At 44.6% G+C, this 7,511-nt stretch overlaps 1 long non-coding RNA gene across 3 annotated transcripts in view; it reads right to left on the bottom strand.

The window, feature by feature from the left end:
* Positions 1-1,842: 1,842 nt before the first annotated feature.
* The window catches only part of LOC107312804 (uncharacterized), a 79,598-nt gene continuing 73,929 nt past the window's right edge, over positions 1,843-7,511 (bottom strand). The window contains exons 3-5 of one of the 3 annotated variants that reach the window (XR_014945174.1): positions 3,669-3,900; positions 2,637-2,878; positions 1,843-2,267 (exon numbers count right to left, since the gene is read on the bottom strand). This is a non-coding gene — a long non-coding RNA (uncharacterized LOC107312804). Of the gene's footprint in view, positions 2,268-2,636; positions 2,879-3,668; positions 3,904-7,511 lie in introns of all 3 variants that reach the window. The other 2 variants (XR_014945173.1, XR_014945175.1) reach the window with 2 other exon arrangements.

The raw sequence follows: 7,511 nt of genomic DNA, 5'->3' as shown, positions 1-7,511 counted from the left end.
CAGAGAACACCTAAGTGCGGGGCAGGCCAGTAGTCACAGTGATGCATTTAAACATGAAGCAAGCTAAGGATAAAAGCACAAAGCACAACAATACTCAATTCAACAGCAACAAAACAGCATTCAGGCATAACAGCAGGCACAAAAATCACCATTGTATGTTTGGGTTCCACTCATTCTGGCACGGAGCTACTGAGAACCACACTACATATTATTCTGCACTGTCCAACCGCACCAAATACTACTTTTGCATTTTTGCTTTAATTCAGAGACGCACTAATTGTTGTGAACACACAAAGTGCTACCTGGGATAACACTTCAAATGCAAATTAAGGGCTCTAAAATTATTGTAATGCAAGAGTACCATGGTTTATTAACAGCAGATTTGCAAGGTTAATTTTCAATTATATATTTCTTATTAGTTTTCTAGCTGTCTTGCTATTATTAAATTTAAAGAGGAAGATACTTTCAATGTGTCCAGCTTCTGTGGCATTATTACTGATAATTATTCCTATTTTCCAATTTGTGTTACTCTCGTGTCTTGCAAAATTTGTAATTAATGAGCAAATAATTATAGCAGCACTTACTTGAGCTGCTTTAGTTAAAGCTGTGTCAGCTTTTGCATTAGTATCCCCATTTTTCAAGGGTTTATAACTCAAGCATAAAAATTCACTCTGGGCAGAGCCTGTCAGAAGAGCTGTGTGCTGAGCATGTGTTGTTTTTAAATGTCTCTAAGCAGCATTACCCAGTTCCTTAAGTTACACAGATTTAAAAAACCTTAAGCTTTGAAAGGCATGAAGTTTACAACTCTCCATTTATCTACACGCCATTGCTCTCCCCAAAGCACTGCCAGTACCCGTCCACCATTGGCTCCTCCCAGCTCTAGGCATTGGGAAGCACTCTTGGAGTTGCTTGACCAAATTACTGGGTTTAATTAACTCAACACCACTGTAACTCAGCAAACGTGGAATAGCAACAAGTCAGCAGCACACGTGTACCAGATTCAGAGGCGGTTCCAGCCGAAAAGCAACAGCAAAAAGCAGACCAAAAAAAGCAGCATTGCTATGACATGCAGCCAGAGACGAAACAAAAAACAGAAGGAGGAGGCCTACCTGCTCCATCCCCAGCAGGTCATGCGAAGCAGGGCTTGTCCTCCTGTAGCTCCACACAACCCAGCCCCGACCCTCCTCACCAAAGGAGCAGCCTCTGCCCTCAGGGCACCTTTTATTCATTTCCCTTTAACTGGTGTCAGCTGGGGCTCTCCACACCCTCCTTCTCTGTAATTATCTCCTCATCTTTGAGTTAATTGCTGCTTGGGAGAGCCCATCTCCTGCTAACTGTGTGAGTCAGCCTTGCACCGGGGCGCTGGGGTTACCGCTCTGACCCAGGGGCTGCAAATTCAGCTCCCTAGGACTGTCCTCATACCACTGGTGGCACATCCATCGGTAATTCACTGATATCTTTATTTCTGCAAAGCACATACACAGAGCATGGCCCAACTATGATATTTTTATTCTGTAATAAAGCTTCGCAATATAAACCAGCTGTTCCTCCTATTAGGTGTCTGTCTATACTTTAGGTAAATATTTCCTCTTGCTGACCTGGTGTCATGAGCTTCCCCAGTTAAGATTGGTTTGAGGAATCTCTATGCGTTGATATCCCCTGGTTGCTGATGGCCTCACATTTTGACTGTAACCATGGTGCTGCTGGATTTATCATGGCTGCATGGCACAATGTGTATCTCATTATTCTTTCCTGGCAGCTTTGTATAGCTTTTATTTAGCTGTAAAAATAATTTACATTTCTTGAGCATCTGAATTAAAGATAAAATAGGACTATGACATCAAGGGCTGGAGATTTTATGCAAATTTATTTATAAAAATAAATCACGTTTAGAATACAAAATTACACAAATGTCTCCTACAAATCACCCATCTCTTTAAAAAAGTTAAATCTTCCTTTTCCAAGAACAACGCCTTAACACGTTATCCACAGAGCTGCGACATGAATGAAAACACAGCTGAAAATCAGGAGTGAAATCAGGGAACCTTGGGCTGATGACATCAGTTACGTGACAAGGAAGTTTTTGCTCCTGCATCACCTAAGATTTCTGTAGAGCACCATCCCGTGGCAGTTCACTTCGGTTGTTCCTGTCCTGGAATGGAATTCTGGCTCCATGAAGTCTACAGCAAACTCTTGGTTGATTTCACCAGCTGGAGGAGATGAAGCTCAGGAAAGGCAGCATCATCATGAGTCCATTTCATCACAACCTATGTAACACACATAACCCAACTGCATGGACCGATCCAAAAGCTGTAGTGTTCAAATGTTCTGAAATAGTGTTTCTAGGAACGACCCGCAACTTGCACCTAATCCCAACACCCTCAAACATTAGAAAGCCCACAGTTTTTTATTGTCTTCTGGGATTTCAGAATAGTGTAGAATACATTTTTATAAGTGGGATTTAAGTGATGGTGGTTTTCCTGACTACGAAGCTAATTGAAGTAAATAGTTTAACCACAGTACTTATTGTTTCAAAACGGTTATAAACTCTGAATACAAGTATTTCTTTCTGCTCTAACCTCAGGCCTTTCTCTCAGCCCCTTCTGGTGCTTGTATTTAATGTTGTCCTCTCTTACCCAAGATCTCTGCTTTATATTCATGAAAGGAAAATCAATAGCTGTTTTCTCGACTTTTCATTGAAATAATCCATATGGGGGTTCAGCTGTGATCCACACTTTCAGTATGAGATCTCCTCAGCGTGGCGGCAGCAGTATGCAAACCGCAGCAGACAGCTCTGCATTTCCATCATTCAGAACTCCTCACTGCACAGTGCAATTGCCATCACGCTTCGCACAAAAAAAGGTCAGAGGATTGTCTCCTAAAGAGAAAACAAACAGGATTAAAATATGAACTGTCAGTAGGCATACAACAAACCCCCATTGTACAGATGTGCTCCTGCGAAGATGGGAGAACAGCGCTGCCCGGCTGACATGGTGCAGGCAGGAGGCACAGCAGCACTGCCCGGTGCAGCCTTCCCGCCTGCCTTGCCGTGCATCTCCTTCCAGCACAGGCATGAAAGCATGGCTGCTGGTTTGGGGACCTCCTGTCACAGCCCTGTCAGCACAGATGTGCAGGAGTTGCCTCGCACAGGGCTCTGCTGAAGGCTGAACGCTGCAGGCAATGCCGTGCTCCTCCTTTAGCTCTGCTCCCACGCAGAGGCCAAGTACAGCTCCTGAATCAAAAGCGACACGGGAGATGACTTCCCCTGCAGTCAGAAAGCAGCTCTGTGGGGAGTTGGCCATGCTGAACCTGTGTCATCCATGCCACCCAAATTGCTGAGCCTTTGCCCATTGTGTGAGCTCTGAAAGCATCACACTGCACTGTGGTCTTGCAGAGCACCTGCAGCCAGCTGTCCTCTCAGAATCACTCCAATGGCTATTTGAGTATTTCACGCTGTCATGCAGTTTAACTTGACCGATGCAATTGGTTGCATCAAGCTGATATCAGCAAACAGCATCAGCTGTCTTCATTTACCCATGAAATTTATCCAACTAGTTTGGATGCTGTGCTGCCCACCAGAAGACCTGTGGGGTTTGTCACTATTAGACTTTGGTTCGATATGAAAAACCCAGCTCACCCCACCACTGTTATCACACTGCTGTTCTTACTGAGGGCTCTTCACTTGCTTCTGGAAAAGGGGACCTCGGGAGCACAGCTGTTGGTAGACGGGAGCAGAAGGAATACACTTTACCACTTGGATGAGACCTTTCCTGGTCAGCTCTTGTCTCATCAGCATACACAGGAGTGCTGTGGGCAGAATTTTGTGTCCCATTGGTGTTGGCTTCTGCAACGTTCTGTTCACAGAGCAGGATAGCGATGCTCAGCTACACATGCAGGCTGCTGCTGGACCAAACGTGTTCATCAGGGCATCCAAACCACAGAGGGGAGATGAAGAAATGGAGATGGGGAAAAAAAAAGAAAGATGTATGAATTAGAAATGTCATAATTAAGAAGAGCTAAGTTAACTGGAGACTGATTTAACGAACACAGAGTAGTTTGACATCTCAGGAGGGAGTAATACCACGACAACCTCAGGCAGGGCTCCAGGCCTCAGCCAGCACGGAGCTGATGTGCTGAATCCCACTGCAGACAATTGGATTCCAGCACATGTTTAAGTACGGGGCCAGGGAGGGATGGTTTGTGAGAGCTCCGTAAAAGCCCAGCCTTCCATTCTTCCAAACCATATGGGTTTGACTTCCCATATGGAGTGACAAAATAAAAATATATTCTAAAAATAGCTTTCAAAAATGCACTGGCTGAAGGCTGCTTCCTGCGCTACAATTTGATTAGTCTTGTGTTTTATTTCTTCAGCAGTGATTCCAATTTATCTCTGATTTGGAGCTTGAAAAGCTGCTTTTATAGTTATAGGCCAGAGGAGAAAAAGGCATCCGGGAAGCAAATATAGAGAGCTCTTCTGGCTTTATAGGAGCTGCAGGAACAAGCAAAATGATTTTAGAGCAGCAAAAAAAAAAAACAAAGTGATACTGGGAGATGATCTATCTTTGCAGTCTGTATTTAACTTCCCTGTCAGCCTCTCCGCCAGCGTGGAACATTACATATTCTGTGCAGCTACAAAGCAACCTGAAGGAGCCAAAAATTGTCAGGGAAGAAATCCCCTGGGTGGGTAGGAGCAGTGCCAGCACCGCCTGGCAGCAAACCTGGCCACCACGGCCGCTGCACCCTGTGCTGCCTGGTGGTATCTGATGCAGAGGAGCTAACAATGCAGGCAGAAAGTGGCTAAAGGTCCAAGCAGCCCATGGGGACTCTGCAATAATCAGCCTTCTTAAAAATCATACCCTTTAAAAAAAAAGAGTAAGTGTAAAATTAGATGCCAAAAAGCTTTAATCCTCTTCAGCTAAGTCTGGGAGCAAACCGCCTATGGGCTCCTTTCTGTCCACTGTTCTCTGATTCTCACCTGAAGACTCAAAACACAAGTTCCACCTCTGGGCTTAGCAAGGGGGACATTCTCCCCATCGATGTGGGAGGACAACTGGACTAGCATGACTAGGCCTTGCTTTTCCAGCATTACCATTTTCCCACATTCAATCTGCATCCTCTTCCTCACTTCCTCCTCCTCCTCCTCATCCATGTCCCACAGCAGCTCATGTGGCCACTGTCCCTGCGTGCTGCGCTGCCAGCTCTGTCCCATCTGCAGCACCAGCAGCCGTGGCAGTTCCAAATAAAGTCTGTTTTGTGTTTTTTTTCCCTCACTCCAGATTATTAAAGCTCAAAGAATTCCTTTTTGCAATCTTAGCAAAAGCTCTACATTTACCCTTAAAGGAGATGTTATAACATCTAAGCAATGTTAAAGCCCAAGGAAGGAAAAGAAAGGAATATGAAGAATGGGAAGAAGCTGAGCTGTAAAAGGATTAGAAACCAGTTTTCTCTAAACGTTCTGTAGTAGAAAAACAAACAACCAACCATAGAACACACCACTTTGGAAACAACTATTTACAAAGTTCAAAGTATTTTACACTGTTTGCTTTGGTACGATAAGGGGCAACAACAACATCCCTAATCACAGAGGCTTACCCAAGTTACTTCTGACAGCAAAGGTAATTTCACCGGCAGTATTTTTCTTCTAGGAAGGATACTTTGCTTGCTTAAAAATCATTCTTACATTGCTAATAAGTCTCTTACCAGTAGATTGTAAGTGCCTCTTAAGTCAGGAATATGTTCCATGCCCTGTGCGCAGCCAGCAGCCCTTCTTGGAATAAATGCTATTGAAGTCAGTGTGAATTTTGCCTGAGGAGGTTCACTGCAGGTGTTTGGTTCTGTGTGCGTAATGTGCCTCACTACAGGAACTTCTACTCACTATTGTACAGTGCCAGTCTTCAGAAACATGACGTGGTGCTATTCTGACCTTTTCACCTTCCTTGCATGTAGAAATGAGGGGACACTCAATGTAAAGGCTGGGTGGGCTCTGAGCACCTGATGGAGCTGCAGGTGTCCTTGCTCACTGCAGGTGATTTGGAGTGATGGTCTTCATGGGTCCCTCCCAAGTCAAACGATTCTATGATTTTCAGTACTTCATGACCAGGGAGTAGAGGTCCCTGCTGCACAGGGTGAGTAAAGCCACTGACCTGAGTTCTTGGGACAACACAGCACACATTTCTATTAGAACCATCCTAAACCTGCTGAGCCAGGTAAGTAATTAGGACAACAAGAGGCTGGAAGAATTTATCTTCGGTAAGGAAGCAATGAAATAGCAGTCCAGAATGGCCTGATGGCACTGGGAAGTGTGAGGGGAGAGAAAATGATTTGAGAACCCATGAGAAATACAGCCTGTATGGAACAAGATGTGTGCAAGGAGATTGGTGCCAGTAGACCTAAGCAGATGTGGATTTAGCAGAAAAGGTGGGGGGCGGGGAGCGTGGGCCAGCCTTCAGCATGCCCCCACGAGGTGCAGCTGAGATACACAGCCTTTATTCCACACCTGGATCAAAGCCAGGGCACTCCTGGGAGCAGCTTCTGCCGCTCACCGGAGGCAAACACGGCTGCTCTGTGCTGCAGGGTGCATCAGAGACAGCTTGTCTCAGAATGCTTCCTGGAAACCAGAGCCGTGTCTTCATTCTAACACAGAGATGCTCACTTGTGCATAATAATAGCAATAGTAATACTAATAATGAAAGACGACCAGCTTCTAGATGTTGTTGTTATGTGCAACTTAGAATGAGAGGTAGGGCAGGATGAGAGGCAATGGCCTCAAGTTGCAGCAGGGGAGGTGCATGTTGGATATTAGGAAAAATTTCTTCTCTGAAAGAGTGTATAGGCACTGGAATGGGCTGCCCAGGGAGGTGGGGAAGTCACCATCTCTGGAGGTGAAAATGGAGATGTGGCACTGAGCAACCTGGTTATGGGCATGGTGGGGATGGGCTGACAGCTGGACTCAATGAGCATAGAGGTCTTTTCCAACCTTAATGATTCTATGAATTCAGTTTGTGCATGGGTGGGTCACAGAAGAGAGGAGATTGGAGGTGCATACGGCCAGTCAGGCTATTGTGAAGCATCTGACAAATGTACAGATCTAATTCCTGCACATAGAACAGAGGCTAAGGAAGTTCTTAAATCAAATCACCTATTTTACTTCCTTGCTCTCCTTAATATTTTGTTGCAAAGGCTTTGTGGCAACTCATGTCAAAGAGCCAAGTAAATGTTTTCTTGAGCTTTGCAGAAGATGATGTCAGACAGTGATGGAAGTGAAATACTGACTTTGTACAACTGTTTGTATCTCAGATAGAATTTACTCATTTTGTGAGATTATAGAAAATGTATTCCGTGATTATATATGCCCCTAGAGGCCTTTTGGAGGTGAGATTATGCATCTCACAGTGTTATTCTATCAGGAAAAAAATGGACTAAGTAAATAAAAAATCTGCAGGGTGTGACTTCATCATGCACTGTTGACATCTGCTTATGTGATTTAAAGGACATTACTATGAATATCATAG

Source organism: Coturnix japonica, chromosome 4 (genome assembly GCF_054131305.1).
Source record: "Coturnix japonica strain WE chromosome 4, WE-NBRP24, whole genome shotgun sequence".
In the NCBI taxonomy this organism is placed as follows: Eukaryota; Metazoa; Chordata; class Aves; order Galliformes; family Phasianidae; genus Coturnix; species Coturnix japonica.
This window is presented reverse-complemented; position numbering and strand designations above follow the sequence as displayed.